General features: G+C 45.5%; 1 protein-coding gene across 3 annotated transcripts in view; it reads left to right on the top strand.

Annotated features, from left to right (window-relative positions):
• Positions 1-25,091, top strand: part of LOC126188217 (mitochondrial protein C2orf69 homolog) — a 231,199-nt gene that overhangs the window by 16,715 nt on the left and 189,393 nt on the right. Inside the window, exon 2 of one of the 3 annotated variants that reach the window (XM_049929778.1) lies at positions 21,798-21,889. The exons of the other annotated variants lie outside the window; for them this stretch is intronic. The gene's annotated coding sequence lies outside the window, so the exon portion shown is untranslated. The remainder of the gene's footprint in view (positions 1-21,797; positions 21,890-25,091) is intronic. 3 annotated transcript variants of the gene reach the window in all.

Raw genomic sequence — 25,091 nt, forward strand, 5'->3', positions numbered from 1 at the left:
TTAACAATCTTGTTGAACGCTGTCACTTCCTGTGTAAAGAATTTATTACATTTTAGGGCGTTTTTACAATCTTTACCAACAAAAAACCCACAAATAAAAGCAAAATGGTCGTCACCATCCTTCTCCTTCATCGTGCTCCTCTTCCTCTTCCTCCTCCTCCTCATCATCTTCTTCTTTTTCTACCTAACGCTGCATCTCCTCTTCTTTGAGATGTGTATTTCCATTTCCCTCAAAAGTACCTGCTACTATTTACGATTCACTGTTGTGATCACTAACTAGTTGTCTTGTGACAGCCAGAGCGAGAGCACCAGCAGCAGCGAGTACTGTTTGTATAAAGCGTTTATTTTGCATTTTGTTTACGACCTTCCACTAAGGAAGGGATTCTATTTGTGTTTATCTGCTCTGCATAGTAACTAACAGTTCTTGATAAAACTTTACGTAGTTTTCGTGTTAGATTTCTTAGTGTTTTCTTGATCGTTTAGAACAGAAAGCGCCCTAAAACCGTCTTTTGTTTGTTTCGCGGCCGTTAGCCACTAGTCACTTGAATCAGCAGTTGTCTTGTGACAGCCAGAGCGAGAGCACCAGCAGCAGCGAGTACTGTTTGTATAAAGCGGTTTTGTACTTATTTGCTGCGCTTAGCTTTTAAATAGTTTTTCTGGGTAAACCTAGCGTAGTTTTCGCGTCTCGTATTTCAGTGAGTGTTTCTTGATTATCAGAGTAGCTCATCAGAAGATTATCTTGGGAATTTGTCACCGTATAGGGTAGGGTAAACATAGTCATGTGTAGGGACTGTGGTTGTTGTGAGCGGACGCAAGGAGAATTGGCCACTCTTCGGGGGCAGGTGGAGGCTTTGTCTGTTAGGCTCATCGAGCTCGAGGCGCAGGCGTCGGCTCGTAGTGGCGTTGGGGCAACTGTGGTGAGACCTATGCCTACTTCGGTGGCCTTGGAATCACATGGAACCCCTGATGTCGCTGCTTCTTCCGGCAGTGAGCATCTTACCGGTCAGCCATCAGTCCAGGGTGAATGGCGGACAGTGGTGGGCTCGCGCGTGCCTGGCCGAAAGGCGAAGGTGGGATCTGGCCGCGTGGCAGCTGCCTTACCCCTTTCCAACAGGTACGGGGTGCTTCCTAGTGGTGATGACATCGTTTCCGAGCCACCACAGGATGCCTCGCCTGTTGGGCCAGTGGCCGATTCTCCGGCAAGGTCCCGACAGTCACAGAGGGCAGGCCTATTAGTTATAGGGAGCTCCAACGTTAGGCGGGTTATGGAGCCCCTCAGGAAAATAGCGGGTAGGTCGGGGAAGAATGCCAGTGTGCACTCGGTGTGCTTGCCGGGGGGTCTCGTCCGTAATGTGGAGGAGGCCCTTCCGGCAGCTATTGAACGCACTGGGTGTGACCGGCTGCAGATAGTAGCACATGTCGGAACGAATGACGCCTGCCGCTTGGGTTCTGAGACCATCCTTGGTTCCTTCCGGCGGCTGGCTGATTTGGTGAAGACAACCAGCATCGCACGTGGAGTGCAAGCTGAGCTTAATATCTGCAGCATAGTGCCCAGAGTCGATCGCGGTCCTCTGGTTTGAAGCCGTGTGGAGGGTCTAAACCAGAGGCTCTTATTGAAGGAAATAGTGCGCATATAGTATTAGGAACGGAAAGTTGGTTAAAACCGGAAGTGAACAGTAACGAAATCCTAGACACAGAATGGAATATATACCGCAAGGATAGGATAAACGCCAGTGGTGGAGGAGTATTTATAGCAGTAAAGAATTCAATAATATCCAGTGAAGTTATTAGCGAATGCGAATGTGAAATAATCTGGGTTAAGCTAAGTATCAAAGGCGGGTCAGATATGATAGTCGGATGCTTCTATAGACCACCTGCATCAGCAACCGTAGTAGTTGAGCGCCTCAGAGAGAACCTGCAGAACGTCGTGAAGAAGTTTCGTGATCATACTATTGTAATAGGGGGAGACTTCAATCTACCAGGTATAGAATGGGATAGTCACACAATCAGAACTGGAGCCAGGGACAGAGACTCTTGTGACATTATCCTGACTGCCTTGTCCGAGAATTACTTCGAGCAGATAGTTAGAGAACCAACTCGTGAAGCTAACGTTTTAGACCTCATAGCAACAAATAGACCGGAACTTTTCGACTCCGTGAATGTAGAAGAGGGTATCAGTGGTCATAAGTCAGTGGTTGCATCAATGACTACAAGTGTAATAAGAAATGCCAAGAAAGGAAGGAAAATATATTTGCTTAACAAGAATGATAGGGCACAAATCGCAGAATATCTGAGTGACCACCATCAAACGTTTATTTCTGAGGAAGAGGATATGGAACAAAAATGGAAAAAATTCAGAAACATCGTCCAGTACGCCTTAGATAAGTTCGTACCGACTAAGGTCCAAAGCGAGGGGAAAGATCCACCGTGGTATAACAATCATGTACGAAAGGTACTACGGAAACAAAGAAAGCTTCATCATAGGTTTAAGAGTAGTCGAATCATAGCTGATAAGGAAAAGCTGAACGAAGCGAAAAAGAGCGTAAAGAGAGCAATGAGAGAAGCATTCAACGAATTCGAACATAAAACATTGGCAAACAATCTAAACAAGAACCCTAAAAAGTTTTGGTCATATGTAAAATCGGTAAGCGGATCTAAATCCCCTATTCAGTCACTCGTTGACCACGATGGCACCGAAACAGAGGACGACCGAAGAAAGGCAGAAATACTGAATTCAGTGTTCCGAAACTGTTTCACTGCGGAAAATCGTAACACGGTCCCTGACTTCAGCCGTCGCACGGACGCCAAAATGGAAAATATTGAAATAAACGATATCGGAATTGAAAAACAACTGCTATCACTTAGTAGCGGAAAAGCATCCGGACCAGACGAGATACCCTTAAGATTCTATCAGCAATTTATCGTAGATCGCTGGAAGAACGTAAAGTACCTAGCGACTGGAAGAAAGCGCAGGTCGTTCCCATTTTCAAGAAGGGTCATAAATCAGATGCGAATAATTATAGGCCTATTTCGCTTACGTCAATCTGTTGTAGAATAATGGAACATGTTTTGTGTTCTCGTATTATGACGTTCTTAGATAATACAAATCTCCTTCATCATAACCAACATGGATTCCGCAAACAGAGATCATGTGAAACTCAGCTCGCCCTATTTGCCCAAGAAATTCACAGTGCCTTAGACACTGGCGAGCAGATTGATGCCGTATTCCTGGACTTCAGGAAGGCATTTGATACGGTTCCGCACTTACGTTTAGTGAAAAAAATACGAGCTTACGGAATATCGGACCAGGTTTGTGATTGGATTCAGGATTTCCTAGAAGAAAGAACACAACATGTCATTCTTAACGGTTCAAAATCTGCAGATGTAGAGGTAATTTCGGGAGTACCGCAAGGAAGCGTGATAGGACCTTTATTGTTTACAATGTACATAAATGACTTAGTTGACAACATCGGTAGCTCCGTGAGGCTATTTGCAGATGACACGGTTGTCTACAAGAAAGTAGCAACATCAGAAGACTCGTACGTACTCCAGGAAGACCTGCAGAGGATTAATGCATGGTGCGACAGCTGGCAGCTTTCCCTAAACGTAGATAAATGTAATATAATGCGCATACATAGGGGCAGAAATCCATTCCAGTACGATTATGCCATAGGTGGTAAATCATTGGAAGCGGTAACGACCGTAAAATACTTAGGAGTTACTATCCGGAGCGATCTGAAGTGGAATGATCACATAAAACAAATAGTGGGAAAAGCAGGCGCCAGGTTGAGATTCATAGGAAGAATTCTAAGAAAGTGTGACTCATCGACGAAGGAAGTAGCTTACAAAACGCTTGTTCGTCCGATTCTTGAGTATTGCTCATCAGTATGGGACCCTTACCAGGTTGGATTAATAGAAGAGATAGACATGATCCAGCGAAAAGCAGCGCGATTCGTCATGGGGACATTTAGTCAGCGCGAGAGCGTTACGGAGATGCTGAACAAGCTCCAGTGGCGGACACTTCAAGAAAGGCGTTACGCAATACGGAGAGGTTTATTATCGAAATTACGAGAGAGCACATTCCGGGAAGAGACGGGCAACATATTACTACCGCCCACATATATCTCGCGTAATGATCACAACGAAAAGATCCGAGAAATTAGAGCAAATACGGAGACTTACAAGCAGTCGTTCTTCCCACGCACAATTCGTGAATGGAACAGGGAAGGGGGGATCAGATAGTGGTACAATAAGTACCCTCCGCCACACACCGTAAGGTGGCTCGCGGAGTATAGATATAGATAGATATAGTCATTGTTCTTCCTCTCGTCAGTCCAGTCAAATTCAGAATACTCGCTGACGTTGGAACCTTCATTTAGAAGACTTTAAATTTCCTACTCTGGCAACCCTTTGTTTGGAAAGGTCCGTAAAAGTATAAATAAAAACCAAGCGTAGTCTACAATAAAAGATTTTAACCCAAAGAAACGATGGTATAAATAATTAACATTAAAATTATACTCACATTTTCAATAGCGTGGTTGACTCTGTACACCAAATACAGCGTGGACAAAAATAAGCTACATAGGGTAAGCAGTGCAGATGACAGAGCTTCAGCTTGAAAATAGGTGGAACAGTGGGACAGTGAGTAATTTGAATTCAGAGTAAAATAACGGACTGTGGTTGACACAGCCAACGCGACCGCCCGAGGATTAAGCCGACCCTGACTGTAGCAAGTACATCCATACTCTGCAAACCACTGTAAAGTGCATGTCCAAATTTTGAACCAGTCTGGAACACTCGATATCATTTAGTGCAGAGTCCCCAGATCACCGTCAAATGCTCGAATTGGTCACTCCTAAACAATTTGATCGATTGTTTTCTCCGCTTTCAAAGCGGGGTAGAAACCCCACTTCATGAAGTAGGCCAGCAAAATTAGCTTCGAAAAGGGGTTTGCCTTCTAAAAATATTTGGGATTCTGGAAACAGTTTTAATCACCCAAGAAAGCTTCTGATGTGAATAATCTGTTTTTCCCCATTTTTAAGGGGATCTTGACCCATGTTAAAGACCACCAAAATTTCGAGTTTCTGTACATATTATCGAGGTGATAGTTTCTAAAACTGAAATTGGCAGATTAAAGTTGTACAAAGGACAAAAAATTATTTACAAAGGTATAAGTAAAACGAAATGATAGGTTTGTTATTGTTCTATTGGAAATAAAGAAACTTGGTTCAACGGACAATAAATTGAGTTACATACAATTATATACAACTGTGTTAAAGTAATAAAACACATGAAAACTGGAAACGAAACTTACTCTACAAGATTATCAGCTTCTCATAGATAAGAGATGGTCACAAATCGAAGGTCAGAAAAATTTTGGGCAGGAATTTGATCAGAAATGACAACTGATCAAACCTTAAAAGTACATTGGAGTGTAGTGGTGAATTAGCACATGGTAGAGGATTAGCAGATAGCTCTCTGGCCAGACATATTTCTTCGATGCCTACAGCAGTTGACATCATTGACCAATTTTACCCCAAGGGGTCCACAACTCTCTTGTGGATACGTGCATGCCGAGCACGGAACCCTTCCCTTCTCCCTCTCTTCGGGAGTATGTTTTGTGCCTACGTCCGGAGACGGACGCTTATGAACTAATTGAGTGGTTTCTCTTATTTTTATCCCTACAATGTAAAGCACCTGTCTTTACTTTATCCTTCTCTTTCCATGATTATTCTTTTTACCTTCTCCTTTGCAGCGTTTGAGAATTCTTCTCTTCTTTCCGTTTCTTTGTTTCTCCCTTTCTCTTTCTTTCCTCCCGGTGCGTGTCTGAAAGCCGACCCAAACGTAGCCGGTGACGGGGTAACGCGTAATTCCCGCCCCGGCTAGACAAGTGGGACATGTACTTACCCCTGGTAAAGGCCAGTCTCAGGAATTGGTGGTTACCCAAGCTAGTACCTTCCGAACATGCCGATTGGCCCCTCCGCCCGTTTCTTGGGAGGTGTAACCTGAGGTGTGGACAATCACCTATGGCGGGAGGGTCCCCACTAGGAAGTAGCGCGCCATCGGAGACACCAGTAATCATGGGGGATACTTTCGCTTCGCAATGGTGTCTTCTACTTCTACAACTTCTGCCCACAAGAGAAATCTAGATGAGTCTCAGCCACAGAAAATTCGTCCATCAGTGCCAAAGTTCTTAGTTGTTTCTCAGTCTGACGAAAGTCAAGACTTCTCAACAGTAAATCCTTTCATTATTCAGGAAGGTGTCGACAGAGTTGCAGGTCCTGTAAAGTTATAACGTAACTATTAAAACGTAACTATTCTTGGTTTAAGCATTTATAAATTGGGGTTTTTGTGTAGTCATCCTTTATGAAGATCTGTCGCAACTGAAGTCCTAAGTTCCCAGTAACTGTAAAGAATCTTAACTTCGGAAAAGTTAAAATTAAAAATCATCTTGCATTATGTTATTTTAAATACATGTATTATACTTTGTTTTGAAAGTTAAATGAGTATTACAAAGGCAAACTACACTTACAATACAAAAGGAGCAGCTACATGCTCACTGCTCATAAACTAAAACCAGACTGACCGCCTGCCAACATGGCAGTCACTATTTATATTTTCTTAACAATCCCGACCAATCCTCGGCATTGTTTAAAATTATTATTTCATTAGTTAACAGTTAAAACTCTCGTCCTAAAACAAATTACATATTTTAATGATTAGCTAGATTCTTATATATTAAACTCATGAGCGAATTCTAGTCTATCAATTAATTGTAGAGTGTATAAACGCATAGGTGTTAAATGTTAACAATACACTTGTTGTATTTACTAATTACAGGAGATTCATATCATATAAAATGTTCCTACCAATTAACAGACTTCTACACTTTGTACTGAAATAGATTAAACAGTTATTTTTTCAGTTATAAGTTTTTCTAGGCGATTTACATATTTTGTTCACATGTGCGATCGTGAATTAGACTGGGGAATGATCGTTTTAAATAGGTCTTAATGGGCTGTTAGTTTCAAAGTCTTGTTCCCAGTGACGAAATGGCACCTTGTTAGAAACAGACTGTGCCCTCCAGGAAAAAAAATTACTTCGAACTACACTGCTACACACCTTCCCTGTCCGGGTGGAAGCACACTGTACTTTACTCATCGAGCAGGGTGGTTTTTGAAAGATCGCTCGACGGATTATCAAATGAGGACATTCAAAATTACCTGTCTTATCAGGAAGTAACGGCGATACATCGAGTAATGAAAAGGGGTGAAAAGGAATTTGTACCAAGCCGCACTCTTTTCTCGACGTTGACGGAGTTCAACTTCCATTGAACATTAAAGCGAGAAATGAGATAATTTCAGTTCGCCCTTACATCGCCAACCCTGCGTGTTGCTACCAGTGTCAGACGTTTAATCATACCAGCCAGCCGTATTCCAGTACGGCCAAATGCGTTACCTGTGTCAGGGATGCCCATGAGGGTGATTGTCCACACCTATCCCCTCAGTGCATCAACTGTATGGGCGACCCCGCTGCTTCCTCTAGAGATGCCCTACGTTTAAAGATTAACGAAAGGTGTCTACCTTTGCTGCTCGTAAGTTATTCGCCAGTAGAAAGCCCACTGTGCTCCCAGCGGGTAAATACAGCACTGCCCTCGCCTCTCCTCAACCTACTAAGGTGGTAGCCACGCAGACCTTTAGCGTCACGGTTCGCAGATTGGCCAGCTCAGAGATCGCTCGTTCAACCTCCCCACTGTGACGTGCTCACTCTAAGGCTCAACCTTCATCGGCTCCTGCTAAATCATGGGCCCCAGATTTGGACGCCGAGACTTCGAAAAAAGAGCCTACTCGTGAAGATTTTTTACTTACCCAGAACTCACAACATTCAACTCCTCCTTCATCTCGACGTCCTGCTTCCAAGAAGGCTCATAATAAAAACAGGTCCTCTCCTTCTCCGCCACGGAGTCTCTCTTCTACAACGCCACCCAGCGGTAGCCGCCCTCGGCCGTCGTCCGTGTCGCCGAGACGCACCGCTTGCGGCCGATCACTCAACCGATCACTGGCGGTAGGAGCTGCCGCCGAACAGCCTATGGATCAGGATCTTCTGCCTCTGGCTGAAAGCCATTCCATGCCGTTGGCCGCGGGCTCTCAGCGGTCACTGCGTTGACGGCAACCATGGTGAGATTTTTCCTTTTTTTCGTCCACCCTATGTCAATTATTCATTGGATTATCCGCTCCAATCGAGGTGAACTGTCAGTTTTGTACGATACTACTCCCAGGTCATTTTCTGTCTTCCCTCAGGTTTGATCTCCCCTCTTGCTGGCGCTCTGGCACATGGGGGACTTAAGATTCTTCTCCATGATACTATCCATTATCACCCAATCCACTTAAACAGTTACTTCCAGCTGTCTCTGTACGTCTTTTCTCATCTTGATTCACCTTCTCTCTTTGTACGATATACATTCCATCGTCCACACCAATGGCAAGAGCCGATCTCCTTGGTCAGCTCCCATCCCCCTATTTTCTGGTTTGGGACTACAACGCTCACCACCCGCTTTTGGGATCTTCGCGTTTTTGTCCGAGAGGGTCTCTATTGATTGACCTCTTCCACCAAGCGGATCTTGTTTGCCTCAACACCGGGGAACATACATTTTTGTCTGCCTCCACGTCAACCTACTCGCATTTGGACCTTACGGTTGGTACTGTTCAGCTCTTGCTGATACACACTCGAGTGACCATTTTCCGTGTGTCCTTCGATTACAACCACAACTGCCATCTTTGCGCCCACGGCGCTGGAAGTTTTCCGAAGCCGATTGGACACTTTTCTCCTCACTACCGAAATTCGATGACCGTCACTTTCCTAGCATCAGCGATCAGGTCACTCATGTTACAGAAGTTATTCTTACAGCCGCACCTCCGATTTGCCCCGGCCCCCCCCCCCCTCCCCCCGTTCCTTGGTGGAACGATGCGTGCCGTGAGGCAGTACGGAAGCGAAGACGTGCTCCTCGCGTTTACCGCCGTCATCCTACGTTGGCCAAATGTATCCGCTATAAGCAGTTACGTGCGCGATGCCGTCGCATCATACGCGATAGCAAGAAGGCAAGCAGGGACTTCTCGACCATCTCCTTTAATACCTTCACTCCCTCATCAGATGTTTGGAGTCGAATTCGACAGATATCCAGCACGTCCAGTTTTTCCCCGAGATCTGGCTAATGTTTCGCAGGATACTTTAGTGGACCCAGTCGCAATGTCTAATTCATTGGGTCGACACTGCGCTGAAATTTCTAGCTCTACTAATTACCCACCAGCCTTTCTCTCAAAGAAACGGGTAGCGCGAGAGCGACCTTTTGCTTTTTCCTCTCAAAACTGCGAAGGCTATAATGCCGTTTTTTCTATGCACTCAGACATGCACTCTCCACCTCTCGCTCTTCTGCTCTGGGACAGGATGGTATCCACGTCCAATTGTTGCTGCATCTATCGTACCCTAGTCTGTGTTACCTCCTTCGTCTTTTATAATCGATTTTGGGTCGACAGTACCTTTCCCAGAAGATGGCGAGAAGCTATCGTCACTCCTGCTCCGAAACCTTGAAAGGACAAACACCTCCCCTCCAGCCATCGCCTAATCTCTCTCACGAGTAGTTTTTGTAAGGTTTTGGAGCGTATAGCCGTATAGGCTGGTGGCTGGAGTCCCGAAACTTTTTAACAACTGCTCAATGCTGTTTCCGAAAACCTTGTTCCGCAGTTCACCATCTTGTTGCTCTCTCCACTTATATCATGAACAGTTTTCTCAGGAAGCGTCAAACAATAGCTATATTTTGTGATCTAGAGAGGGCATACAATACCCTGTTCTCTTGGGGCTTTCGACGTCGGCTACCCCTTTTCATCCGTGAATCTGACAGCGCACATTTAAGGTGCAGGTGAACATTACTCTATCCCGTATTTTCTCCCAAGAAAACAGGGTGCCTCAGGGCCCCGTGGAAAGTGTTGTACTGTTTGCCATCACTATAAATCCAATTATGGATTGTCTCCTTCCCTATGTCAGGGACTCTCTCTTAGTCGACGATTTTGTAATCTACTACAGCTCTCAACGGACCAGCCTTCTTGAACGATGTCACGATCGCCTCCACTCAGTGAGCATCGAAACAGGCTTCCGATTTTCTCCCAGTAAGACCGTCTGCGTAAATTTTTGGCGTCATACGGAGTTTTATCCGCCTTCCCTACATCTAGGCCCTGTTGACCTTCCGTTTGCGGACGTCGCCAAATTCTTGGGACCTATATTTGACAGAAATCTGTGCTGGTCTTCCCACGTTTCATATTTTTCGGCTCGCTGTATGCAATCCCTCAGCATCCTTTGTGTTCGGAGTGATACCTCCTTCTTTGGCGTCTAGATTCTGTTCACCACCGTGGTTTGCGTTTAGCGTCTGGAGCTTTTTGCACTAGGTCGTAGAGAGCCTTTACGCTGTCAAATCGGCGAGCTGTTCTGAGTCGTTACGCTAGTCATCTGTCTTCCATGCTTCGTCATCCGACCCATGCCCTTTTTTTCAACGCCTCATTGGATTAACGGTATGCAGACAGCCCTTCCTCGCTACTACCACCGGGAGTCCGCTTCCATCAACTGCTACATTCACTTTTCTTCCTATTTCGTAAAACTTTCTTCACAAATGGGCGTACGACGCCCCTTTCGCTTCGCCACCCGACCTGCCTTCTCCGTGACCTTTGTCAGCTTCTCAAGGATTGTACCCCCCTCCCCCTCCTATAGTCTATCGTCAGGCATTTGCTGCTCCATGCGCACATATGGAGGATGCTACATTTATTTACACTGACGGCTCCAAGACCCTTTGGTATCGGGAGTGCCTATATTATTGACGACACCCCTGTTAGATTTCGGCTTCCTGACCAGTGTTCGGTTTTTACTGCGGAGGTTTACGCTGTTCTCCAGGCTGTCCAATACATCCGTCGCCATTAGCTGATACAGTATATTATATGCTCCGAATCGCTCAGCTCTCTTCTCAACCTCCAGGGTCTTTACCCTATCCACCCTTTGGTCCACATGCTCTGCTTAGTGTGTGTGTGTGGGGGGGGGGGGGGGGCATAGCCGTGGCATTCCTCTGGATCCCAGGGCATGTTGGTATACGCGGAAACTAGGCAGGCGATGTAGCGGCAAAGGCTACTGCCTCTCTTCCTCGCTCCGCTGTTCGCAGGGTTCCCTATGCCGATCTACAGAGCATTTTATTTCGTCATGTTGCTCTTATATGGCACACAACATTGGTCTGCACTTCAGGGTAATAAGTTACAGGACATAAAACCTCTTCCCTTGTGCTTGGCTCTCTTCCTCCCGGCCTCGTCCTCGGGAACAGGTAATTTTAGCTAAACTCTGGATTGGGTGGTGGCTTTGTAGCCATCGACATCTTTTAAGTGGCGATCCTACCCCTCTTTGCCCCCACTGCTCTCAATCGTGGACGGTGAGACACCTTTTATTTCAGTGCCCCTATTTTAATCCGCTAAGCGCCCTTTTCCAGCTGTCGCCTGATATATCTTCCCTTTTAGCAGATTACGCGCGCTCAGCCTATCGCGTCCTTGAGTTTATAGGTGTTAGTGAGATGACATTGGTCATTTGAAGCTCTTTTCGGGGAAATCAACCCTCCTTCACTGTCACTTTTCTACGATTTTCTTCCGTCTTTAGTTTCCCTCCTCAAGTTTCGCTCCCATTGCTGCGGATTTAAATTCCTGTTATTAACCTTCGCTAAGCCACAGAATGGCCACTTACGACCATAGCTCTTTTGCGCCCTAAAACCATGATAAAAAAAATCATTCACCAATTTGAGCATTTTTGTGATGTTTCATTTGCAACTACTGGTCGACGTATGGATGCTAGGTATGCAAGAATTCAAAGAAATGAAGCAGATGCCAAAAAGGTGTATGTCTGATTTTTGCCACTTGATCCTTTATCTCATGTAGTGTCCATTAGCAATGGAGTAGTAAATAATTAAAAGATCATTGCCACAAAGCTGATGAACATGTCAATTTAAGCATTTCGAAGATCATTGGTAGCAACTTTGAGAGTATGAAATTTCAAAGAGGAAATAGCCCTACTCTAAAATGTATGACATCTAAAACTACAATGCACGACAAGGTCATTCCTATAAACGCAGAAACGATTTTTCACAGCATTACGTACCACACAAATTCTTGTGAAGAGCTGTAGCACTATTTTGTTTACTATCTGACCCCAACTCCTCTATCTACACAGTGTGTTCCAGTTCCGTTAGGACTGTAGCTATGAAAAATAAGTCGTAGATTATGATCACAAAATCCCTGTATTTAATCAAAATAGCTTCCTCTTGAATCAACTTACATAGCTGAAATCGCTTTAAAAGTGTTTTGAAACAGTCTCTATAACCCTTTTCTGGAATTGCATTTAGTGCTACAGTTCAATTTTCTTGGATGTCCTTATTTGTATCGTAACGGTGTCCTTTCATTGACAAATTTGGAGAGCTGCGGCCAAATAAAGTGTTTGATCCAGGAGTGTGATCTGTTTGTTGGTCGACACTCGCGCGCGATCTTCACTTTGTGGGCTCGGGCATCGTCTTTGAGGGGCAACCAGGAACCTGCTTCTCGACACACGGTTCGAATTCGACGAATTCAGTGGGTTATGTGCCTAACATAATACAAAACTTGACTTCTTTGCTCAAACACCATTTTCCGACGAATGTCAGACATGTACTGTCACATTCGCGGTCAGGATGCCAGCGGCAGCTGTGGTAGCGATTTGACCTTCTGCACGGCTGTTGTTAAATTTTCAAGGATCGTAACCCCGCGTAGCATTGCTGTTAGGAATTTCACACACGCAGTCCTAACGGAACTGAAACACAGTTATATTTGATGGCACAGGTACGCTGTAAACACAAAAAACTGTGTTTGATGGCTTTAATGACCCAGTTGACTTCGAAAATGCAGAATTGGTTGTAGCTGGAGGATTTCTGTTGCATAGAATATTGTAGGAGGCAAAAGAACTATTTTCTTCCACAGTTACAAAGTATGTAGATTACGTCAAGTGTTGGCATGGCAAAAAGCTAAAAATTATTCTTCATGAAAACCCTGATGTAGCAAGTGACAGGGGAACGAATCAGCTGAGCTTTTGTGTAGAGTCTGACGGCTTCAGCCCCTTGTCCCACAACATTTTCGTACTACCAAAGTCAGTCAAAGACAGACAAGATAACTTAATCTGAACAAATCAGCTGAGCGTTTGTGTAGAGTCAACAAAAGAACTGCACCAACTGTAAAGCGTAATAAAACAACATTAGTAACCATTGCAAAGGTTTGTTTCTGTCGAACGAAGAAAATAAAAAGCGTCTCATTTCTTTATTGATTGGACAACTTGAGGCTGAGTACTTCAGTTTTAGCCAAGCTGCCGAGGACGCTGATGATGCTGCTGCAATGGCAGCTACTACTGTTGTTGCTCAGCACTTGCGTTGTGCTTGGACAAGACACCGACCTACTTGTGATTCTGACCGCTTCAGCCCGGTTGTCCCACAACATTTTTGTACCAAAGTCAGGCAAAGGCAGACATTTCGAGTTGTCTCAAGTATAGAAAGACATCATTATGACTTCGTCGGTTTTTGGCAAAAGAAAACAAGCTCTTCAAGGAATTGGAGATGAATATCAACCCACAGAAAACAGCAGAGATATTCAGTAATTCCAGTGCTAGTACAGATGTACTGCAAAGATGAAATAAAGCCAGTAGATAAGCCTTGCTGTTAAATCATTGAAATTTTTTTTATCAAAAGACATAGTTTGGCATCGTCTCGTGCCTCCTACAGAAGCAGCTGCTCGACAGAAGCCCTTGAGGAGATATTTGCAGGTCTAAAGGCTTCTGAATTCTCTGTCTCATTGCATTAACTTAATGCAAATTTATGTAATCATATATAACTGACTTTATTGTTAGTTCAATTAATTTTATTTTCCCTAATAAAACAGCAATGAAACCGATCGTATTTCTTTTCACAAATAACACAGTAAACAATTTTTTTCTCGTTTATGTAACACTCTGTTTATTTCACATTTTCAAAACTATTATCGTGATAATTATAGGTTAGCGATACCAGTAACAAAAATTAAAAATGTGAATACTGGAAAAATTCTTTGATGGAAAGTAGAAAGTTGATGTTGATTGTTAACCATGTGATTTACATATAATTGAATAATAGTGATCTTTAGTCACCATCTTGGTTTTCTTTGTTACAGTGTTTGACTTTCTGAAAACACAAATTGTGAATGAGACTCCACAACTCTTCCTCTGCAAAATTTTGGTCAGATTGGCCAGTTTTCGCATGCTGCATGTTTAATAGCGACGAAACGACTGTGTGCGAAAAGCGTGAAAAATTACCGTGTTCTGATGTAGCTTTTGTACAGGAAAATTTAGTCAAATAGCAAAGTTTTGGTACTCTATCGATGCAGAGTTTAATGCACTACATTTCTGGTAACTTTGGCTTAGCTCCGAATTAATTTAAACTAAAAAATATAGAAAAGGTCCGAAATTTTGGTAGTTTTCTTTTCAACATGGCTTAAGCTCCATTCAAAAAATTGGAGAAAATTCAGATTATTCGTATGAAGAACCTACTTATGTGATTATAGCTGTTTCCAGTATTACACTAACTTTTGGAGTGCAGAACTCTAATTTTATTGGCCTCGGCCCGCCCTAATGCGGTTTAGCGTCACCCACGTTTGGCGTGGTAGTAGGAATCTCACAACCGTGTTGAAAAAAAAAAACTTTTTATAGCCATTATCTCGTTAATTAATATTTATTATTGATTGCTAGTTTGGCCACTTGAAACTGTCACCTTCTGATCTTCAAAAAAATATTTCTGTATAAAGATTGTTCCTTTATGAGTTTACTACTCATGCAATGTCATCATTATGGTGGAGAATATACAACACATTTTGCATAGGTTTGTCAAAAGTGAAACCATATGTGGATAAAAAGCAGCTTGTACAAATGAACATGTCACACACGTAGTACTCAACTGAGGTTTGTTAGTTCTTACAGTGCATGATATATAGCAGAAATGCCCTTTTGTACAAATTTTTGCTTTTCGTGGCATGTTGTATACATAATTCTTCCAGCTTTGTCGCCACTTGAAATTAGGTCGAAAGAACTGGTAACTTCTTGAATAAATCCACAGTGGTTTGCGCGGTTCCAGACGACTTGTTGATGGATCTTGTAAGACATCGTTCAAGGGAGAGTCTTCTTCGCGAGCAAGTTTACTGTAGCTGCTTTCCTCCTTAGATCTTGGAAACAGTATTAGCTAGGATATATAACCACTGCATGGGACTCCCCCCTGTGGATCCAGGGGTTAGAATAGATCCGAGATATTCCTGCCTGTCGTAAGAGGCGACTAAAAGGAGCCTCTCACGTTTCGGCCTTCATCTGATGGTCCCTTGTAGGGTTTGACCTCCATTTCTCGAAATTTTCCCGAAGAGCGAGCCAATTGGGGAACGGGACCTTACATGGTGCATTGTGTCCATCGTGCATTGAGATCTTTATCCCACTTTCTCGTCGTCACATTGCAGTCCCGCCCATTCTCCATCTCTTGGGCGACGACACCTTCCTTTGCGTTATCCACCATGCACTATGCAGTGCCGGTTTTGCACCAACGATGACCATGGACTTCTTTGCACCTCATATCCAGCACGCACCTCATATCCAGCACGATAGCTAGGCCCTTGTGGTGGGGCCGCCGTGTACGCTGTTGGTTGTAGCCCCCTGATAACACAGGGATCGCTCTGCTGATGCCTCCGCTGTTAATCCCCCATGTATGTCAAGGGGTAGATGCCAGTGACCCTGGGGCATCGGGGCTCCCGGTAATGGCCATCATGCCAGGTGGCCTTTGCTGCGGCTGAGTGGCGCCCATGTGGAGAGCCACTGGTCGGAGTGGGTGGCATCAGGGCGGAACACGCCATGAAGCATAGTATGTCATCTCTTGCTGGTGGTCCACCGCCAGCATTCTCTAAGTGGGGAAAATCTAACTTTAATGCTAAGAAAAATGACCCCAAGTCTTTCCCTTCCCTAGCCACACAATGGGAGGAACACCAAGCTAAGGATGGCAGTGAAGCTTATTCGCCGTGGTACCACTTATGTAAAAGAGTTGATGGGGTATCTTTTATGTCCATGAAGCCTCAATTTTTTGTGGAGCATTTGGAGGACAAGTTTGAGGAGGTGGAGGGCTTGTCCAAAATTGCGCTCGTGGTCAGTCTTGATAAAAACAGGGTCTTCTGCCCAGCCATGGGCATTACTCGCTTGTGGCAAGTTGGGGATGTTTTTGTTACCATCACCCCTCATAAGAGCTTAAATATGTTCCAGGATATTATATTCCACAGGGACATTCTTTTGCAGTCTACGAGCTGCGCGCCAATGTAGAGTGGCGAGGTGTTCATTTCATGCGCCACATCCACCAGGGTCCGAAGGATAACCAGGTTGCCACCGATGCCTTCATCTTGGCCTTCGAGGGTGATACATGCCCGAGAAGGTCAAGTTGGTAGTCTATCACTGTGATGTCAAGTTGTATATCCCTCCCCTGATGTGGTGCTTTAAGTGCTGGACGTTTGGCCATTTGTCTTCCCGTTGTACTTCCAGGCCCACCTGTCAAGATTGTGGACGTCCATCGCATCCCGATACTCCATGTGCCCTGCCTCCCATCTGTGTCAACTGTGGAGAGCATCATTCACCTTGTTCGCCAGACTGCAGAATTTTACAGAAAGAGGGGAAAATTATGGAAAGCAAGACCCTGGACCGACTGACCTACACTGAGGCTAAGAGAAAATATGAGCGCCTACATCCTGTAGCTGTGACCACCTCATAGGCCACTGCTATGAGAACAGTTGAAGCCCCATCAGTTCGGCGAATTCCAGTTTCTGTCAGAGCCAGAAGGCTACACCTACCGCCTTGATGGTTCGGGGCACTTCCCTCCCTGTTGCACTCGCACCACCTACCTCGTGAGCAACACCCTTGCTTTCAGTCCCCACTTCTGAGCCAGAGAAGAGTAAGGTTTCTTCGGCTCCTCTCACTAGGAAGGGGTCCCTTGGGTCACTCCCTTCCCAGGTTTCTGCTAGTGGGAAAGATGACACGCGCCAGTGGCTGAAGAGCCCAAAAGCAGCGGTCGTAGGGCTTCACGCTCATCCTCAGTGCCGGAGACTGATTCAGTGAACTCCTCCCAGCCAGGGAAACCCAAGGAGCAGTGCGAGAAATCGAAAAAGAAGACCCCTAAGAACAAGGAACCTTCAGTGGCACCCACAAGCTCTTCGTCTGAGGGGAGATTCCGGCGTCCACTAAGGACCAGGATCTCGCTGGACCCTCAGAGACAATGGATATCGACTGCTCAGGCAAAACGTCGGTGGCGGCCAGTGACTCCGAGGCGTAAACTGCCTCATTGAATGAATGTTCCATGCCTTCCCAGTCTCACGATAGCGTCATCCGCCAGTGGAATTGCGGCGGTTTTTTCCCACCACCTGGCTGAGCTACGGCAACTATTAAGCTTTACACCTGCTTTCTGCATTGCCCTTCAGGAAACCTGGTTCACGGCAATGCGGACACCTGCCCTCTGCGGCTATAAAGGGTATTACAGGAACTTCGACTATAATCGGATGTCAGGTGGTTTTTACGTTTATGTCCTAAACTCGATCTGTAGTGAAACTGTGCCCCTTCAAACCTCTCTTGAAGCTGTGGCTGTCAGAACATGGACGATGCAGGAAATAACTGTCTGCAACATATAACTTCCTCCAGATGGTGCAGGACCCCATCAACTCCCTAAACCTTTCCTACTTCTGGGAGATTTTAACGCCCACTACCCCTTGTGGGGTGACACCATGCTTACTGGCTGAAGCAAAGTGTCGAAATTTTACTGTCTCCGTTCGACCTCCGCCTCTTAAATACTGGGGCCACCACACATTTCAGTGTGGTTCGAGGTAGTTACCGAGTCATTGATTTATCAATCTGCAGCCCAGGACTTCTCCCATTTATCCCCTGGAGAACACATGACGCCCTTTGTGGTAGTTACCACTTCCCCATCTTCCTGTTACTGCCCCGGCGTCAGGCCCACGGACGCCTGCCCAGATGGGCGTAAACAAGGCGGACTTGTAAACATTCACCATTGATGTCACCGTTGACTCTCCCTCATGTGGTAACATTGATGTGGTGGTTGAGCAGGTGACTACCACAATCGTTTCTGCGGCAGAAAACGCCATCTCTCGCTCTTTAGGGTGCATCCGGCGAAAGACAATCCCTTAATGGTTGCCGGAAGTCGCTGAGGCCATTACAGAGCGTAGGCGAGCTCATCAGCGACAAAATCGACACCCTCCCCTAGAGCATCGGATAGCCTTTAATCGTCTCCGTGCCCGTGTACCCTAGCTTCTAAAACGACGCAAACAGCAGTGTTGGTAGAGGTACGTGTCGACCTTTGGGTGCCATATGCCACTTTCCCAAGTCCGGACGAAGGTCAGACGTCTTTTTGGGTACCAGACCCCTCGCGTTACGATCAATAGCCGGCTGTGTACGGACGCAAACGCGATTGCCGAGCAATTTGCTGAGCAATATGCTGGAACCTCTGCGTCAGAGGAATACCCCCCCCCCCAGCCTTTCTCACCCTCAAACGGCGGATGGAAAGTCCTCCCGTTCACTACATTCCACAGTGATCCCTCTAATGCCATATTTACGGAGTGGAAGCTCCTCAGCACACTTGTACATTGCCCCGACACAGCTCCTGCGCCGGATCGGGTCCACAGTCAGATGATTAAAATCTCTCGTCTTTACTACAAGCGCCATCTCCTCGTCATCGTCAACCGCATGTGGTGTGATGGCTTCTTTCCATCGCAATGGCACCATCGTTCCGGTGCTCAAACCCGGCAAAAACCCGCTTGATGTGGATAGATATCGGCCCATCAGCCTCACCCATGTTGTTTGTAAGCTGCTGGAATGTATGGTGTGTCGGCGGTTGGGTCGGGTCCTGGAGTCACGTGGCCCATTGGCTCAATGTCACAGCGGCTTCCGCCAGGGGCGCTCTACCACTGATGATCTTGTGTCCCTCGAGTCTGCCACCCAGACAGCCTTTTCCAGACGCCAACACCTTGTTTCCATCGTTTCTGATCCACGCAAAGCATGACACCACCTGGCCACGGCATATCCTTGCCACATTATACGGGTAGGGTCTCTGAGGCCCGCTCCCGATTTTTATCCAGAATTTCCTGTTGCTCCGTACTTTCCGTGTCCAAGTTGGTGCCTCCCATAGTTTCCCCCATATCCAGGAGAATGGGGTCCAGCAGGGCTCTATATTGAGTGTATCGCTATGTTTAGTGGCCATTAACGGTCTAGCAGCAGCTGTAGGGCCGTCGGTCTCACCCTCTCTGTATGCAGACGACTTTTGCATGTCACACTGCTCCACCGGTACTGGTGTTGCTAAGCGGTGCCTACAGGGAGCCACCCACAAGGCGCAGTCATGGGCTCTAGCCCACGGCTTCCAGTTTTCGGCTTCTAAGCCGTGTATCGTGCAGTTCTGTCGGCATAGTACCGTTCATCCGGAACCAGAACTTTTCCTTCATGACGATCCACTCACGGTAGTCGAGACACGTCGATTCTTAAGACTGGTTTTCGACGCCAGATTGACTTGGCTACCTCAACTTTTTCAGCTGAAGCAGAAGTGCTGGCAGCACCTCAGTGTCCTCTGCTGCCTGAGCAACACCAACTGGGGTGCAGATCTCTTTACTCAGCTGCAGCTCTACAAAGCCCTTTTTCAGTCCCGCCTCTATTGTGGGAGTCTGATTAATGGTTCGGCGGCGCCCTCAGCATTGCGTGTACTCGACGCAGTGCACGATTGTGGCGTTCGCCAAGCGCGGGAGCTTTTGAAACGAGACCGGTGACCAGTGTCCTGGTGGAGGCTGGAGTCCCTCCATCGCAGATCCGACGTGTACAACTGCTAGTCAGTTACGTTGCACACATTCGTAATTCTCCTGAGCATCCGAATTACCGTCTCCTTTTTCCACCCGCGGCAGTACATCTTCCGCATCGGCGGGCCGGGTCAGGGCTAACGATTGCGGTTCGTGTGCGATCCCTTCTGTCTGAACTGGAGTCATACCCTTTACCACCTCTCATCCAGGTCCGTCTGCATACACTTCCATGGTGTACACTTACGCCACAGATTCGTCTGGCTTTCACATGACCCTAACGACTCCATTAACCCTGCGGCTCTCCACTGTCACTTCCGGGGCTCTGAAGTGTTTTACACCGACGGATCGATGGCTGATGGTCATGTTGGCTTCACCTACGTCCACAGAGGCCATTTTGAACACCATTCCTTGTTTGATGGCTGCAGTGTATTCACTGCACAGCTGGTGGCCATCTCTTGTGCACTTCAGTATATCCGTTCATGCCCCGGGGAATCGTTTCTTCTGTGTACTGACTCCTTGAGCAGCCTACAAGCTATCGACCAGTGCTACCCTCGCCATCCTTTGGTGGCGTCCATCGAGGAGTCCATCTATGCTCTGGACCGGTCCCATATTTCAGTGGTGTTTGTGTGGACCTCAGGACACGTCCGCATCCCAGGCCCAGCGGAAACCGCTTCTGGAGATTGGCATCTCTGAACCTGACCTGCGATGTGACTTACGCCGCAGGGTTTTTCGGCCTTGGGAGACGGAATGGCATAACAGCACACACTACAAACTGCCTATCATTAAGGAGACTACGAATGTGTGGAAGTCTTCGGGCCTGTCGCAGGGAATCAGTTGTCCTCTGCTGGCTCCACATTGGCCACGCTTAGACGACCCATGGTTACCTCCTGCGCCGTGAAGACCCGCCTGAGTGTCGGTGCGTCGCCCGGTTGACAGTGGTCCATATTCTGGTGCACTGTCCCACTTTGACTGCCCAGCCATAAAATCTTGGGTTACCGAACTCGTTGCCGCTAATTTTATCTGACAACGCCTCATCGGCTGATTTAGTTTTACGTTTTATTCGTGAGGGTGGGTTTTATCATTTGATATAAGTTTTAGCGCATGTCCTTTGTCCCTCTGTGTCCTCCACCATAGTGCTTCTAGGGTGGGGGTTTTAATGTGTTGTGAAGTGGCTGGCTTCTCCTTTTTTGTTCTCATGGCCAGTCAGCCATGGTAATCTGCTATGTTGTTTTAATCTCTTCATCCCGTTTCTTGCGTTTCTGTGGTTTTCTTGCCCCTTTTGTCCGTGTACATGTTTGTTGCCCTTCATCGTTCTTGTGATTTTTCCTTTCATTTCGTTTTGAGTTGTCAGTCTTGTTCGTTTTATTCTCCCATGTGTGCCATTGTTTTATTCAGAACAAGGGACTGATAACCTAGTGGTTTGGTCCCTTTGCTCCCCTCTTCTAATCCAACCAACCAACCAGCCACTGCATGGGAGTAGTTATGCAGTGCCAGTGATGACCCTTATGACTTCATTAAGCTGCACTTCAGTTTTTGTTGTGTGGGCGTTGTTTTCCTATAGTCGCAATATTCACCAGGAAGTACAGGTGACCGCAGCCCAACTGTTTCCGGAAATCTTGCTAAGTAAATTAACTCGTGAACCAAGTTTCTTACATAGCTTGGTGCACTGTCTGAATGTCAGGGACCGAGCCAGAGTGATTCTTAGATCTATTGGATTGTAATGATCGAGTACATCAATTCCATCGAAAGTTACATGCAGCTTCTTTTGTGCTTTTTTTTTTTAGGTGGAATGCTGAAACCTCAGTTTTGTTTGTGTTAAGTTGAAGTCTGCATTTATGGAAGTAATCACTCATTTTGTCGGTAGGTCGCCTGCATGTTGGATTTTCATGGCGCCCGTGTCTGGGATGTCGTGGATATACAGATTAAGCAGAATGTGGGCAACAACTGATCACTAAGGTAGGACATTATTTAGAGTTCATTTGCTATCTTGTTCATTAAGGAACACCGTAAAGCCCGTGCCAGAGAACGCATTGCTCACCAGAAACGCTTTTGATAAGGGATATTTCAATAAGCATCGATATCAATCCATCCCTCCCGCACAGGGTCATTAAGTTGGCGTAAGGCTCACAAAAACTACAGCTGATAAGCGATCGCGTTTACGTTAAACGAAATTTTAAGACATTCAAATGTATTAACAGCCATCAAAGTTTTTCTTAATCACGCTTTAGCTACGTAGTTTTTATTTCAAAAATCGTATACAGTCAGAGCCTCTGCAGCGATGTGCTCTGATAGTTGCGCTGATGAAGCGCAGCATGAAAATGGTTGAGACTACTTTGTCTCATTGTGAAACACGCGTGTGGAATACACTTAAAAAGTGCCGAGAAATAGGCTTTTCTTAATGTTTTCCATAATTTGAAGTTTTTCCAGTGTGTGTGTGTGTGTGTGTGTGTGTGTGTGTGTGTGTGTGTGTGTAATGCAGTTGATATATAAACCAATATCGTACGTGTAGCGCAGTAGGTAGCGTGATGGAATACGGACCAAATTTTGTTTATGGTTCGTTGGTTCAAATCTCAACAGTATCATTTTTTTCTCCTTCAATTTGAAATGCCTAAGTCTCGTAATTATAAAACTCCGAATTTTTATGAACAATGAACCACATCTTATTTATAATTACATATTGGACGAATTCCTGTTTCCATTTCAAATACAGATTCTTAATTATCTGTGTTTTATGAAAGACTGTTCATAAAAGTTGCTTAAATTAAGAAAACATAATTTAATTTTTAAGGCAAAAATGAAAAACCAAATCCGCTTTATTTGGATATGTCCATCGTTTTATACTACAGAGATGGATAAGTAGCGTAGAAACATGAAAAACGATCGTTTTCACAACATGGAGCGCATCATATAAATCTACATCTACATTTACATCTACATTTATACTCCGCAAGCCACCCAACGGTATATGGCGGAAGGCACTTTACGTGCCACTGTCATTACCTCCCTTTCCTGTTCCAGTCGCGTATGGTTCGGGGGAAGAACGACTGCCGGAAAGCCTCCGTGCGCGCTCGAATCTCTCTAATTTTACATTCGTGATCTCCTCGGGAGTAGAGGGAAGCAATATATTCGATACATCATCCAGAAACGCACCTTCCCGAGACCTGGACAGCAAGCTACACCGCGATGCAGAGCGCCTCTCTTGAAGCGTCTGCCACTTGAGTTTGCTAAACATCTCCGTAACGCTATCACGCTTACCAAATAACCCTGTGACGGAACACGCCGCTCTTCTTTGGATCTTTTCAGTCTCCTCTTTCAACCAGACCTGGTACGGATCCCACATTGATGAGCAATACTCAAGTATAGGTCGAACGAGTGTTTTGTAAAACACCACCTTTGTTGATGGACTACATTTTCTAAGGACTCTCCCAATGAATCTCAACCTGGCACCCGCCTTACCAACAATTAATTTTATATGAACATTCCACTTCAAATCGTTCCGCACGCATACTTCCAGATATTTTACGGAAGTAACTGCTACCAGTGTTTGTTTCACTATCATATAATCATACAATAAAGGATCCTTCTTTCTATGTATTCGCAATACAGTACATTTGTCTATGTTAAGGGTCAGTTGCCACTCCCTGCACCAAGTGCCTATCCGCTGCAGATCTTCCTGCATTTCGTTGCAATTTTCTAATGCTGCAACTTCTCTGTATACTACAGCATCATCCGCGAAAAGCCGCATGGAACTTCCGACACTATCTACTAGGTCATTTATATATATTGTGAAAAGCAATGGTCCCATAGCACTCCCCTGTGACACGCCAGAGGTTGCTTTAACGTCTGTAGACGTCTCTCCATTGAGAACAACATGCTGTGTTCTGTTTGCTAAAAACTCTTCAATCCAGCCACACAGCTGGTCTGATATTCCGTAGGCTCTTACTTTGTTTATCAGGCGACAGTGCGGAACTGTATCGAACGCCGTCCGAAAGTCAAGGAAAACGGCATCTACCTGGGAGCCTGTATCTAATATTTTCCGGGTCTCATGAACAAATAAAGCGAGTTGGGTCTCACACGATCGCTGTTTCCGGAATCCATGTTGATTCCTAAAGAGTAGATTCTGGGTTTCCAGAAACGACATGATACGCGAGCAAAAAACATGTTCTAAAATTCTACAACAGATCGACGTCAGAGATATAGGTCTATAGTTTTGCACATCTGCTCGACGACCTTTCTTGAAGACTGGGAGTACCTGTGCTCTTTTCGAATCATCTGGAACCTTCCGTTCCTCTAGAGACTTACGGTACACTGCTGTTAGAAGGGGGCAAGTTCTTTCGCGTACTCTCTGTAGAATCGAATTGGTATCCCGTTAGGTCCAGTGGACTTTCCTCTGTTGAGTGATATCAGTTGCTTTTTTATTCCATGGACACTTATTTCGATGTCAGCCATTTTTTCGTTTGTGCGAGGATTTAGAGAAGGAACTGCAGTGCGGTCTTCCTCTGTGAAACAGCTTTGGAAAAAGGTGTTTAGTATTTCAGCTTTACGCGTGTCATCCTCTGTTTCAATGCCATCATCATACCAGAGTGTCTGGATATGCTGTTTCGAGCCACTTACTGATTTAAGGTAAGACCAGAACTTCCTAGGATTTTCTGTCAAGTCGGTACATAGAATTTTACTTTCGAATTCACTGAACGTTTCACGCATAACCCTCCCTACGCTAACTTTGACATCGTTTAGCTTCTGTTTGTCTGAGAGGTTTTGGCTGCGTTTAAACTTGCAGTGAAGCTCTCTTTGCTTTCGCAGTAGTATCCTAACTTTGTTGTTGAACCACGGTTGGTTTTTCCCGTGCCTCAAAGTTTTACTCGGCACGTACCTGTCTAAAACGCATTTTACGATTGCCTTGAACTTTTTCATAAACACTCAACATTGTCAGTGTCGGAACAGAAATTTTCATTTTGATCCCTTAGGTAGTCTGAAATCTGCCTCTTATTACTCTTGCTATTTACTTCCATATTCAAGGATGCTGCAACAGCCTTATGATCACCGATTCCCTGTTCTGCGCTTACAGAGTCGAAAAGTTCGGGTCTGTTTGTTATCAGTAGGTCCAACATGTTATCTCCGCGAGTCGGTTCTCTGTTTAATTGCTCGAGGTAATTTT

This window comes from Schistocerca cancellata, chromosome 1 (genome assembly GCF_023864275.1).
Source record: "Schistocerca cancellata isolate TAMUIC-IGC-003103 chromosome 1, iqSchCanc2.1, whole genome shotgun sequence".
Lineage (NCBI taxonomy): Eukaryota > Metazoa > Arthropoda > Insecta > Orthoptera > Acrididae > Schistocerca > Schistocerca cancellata.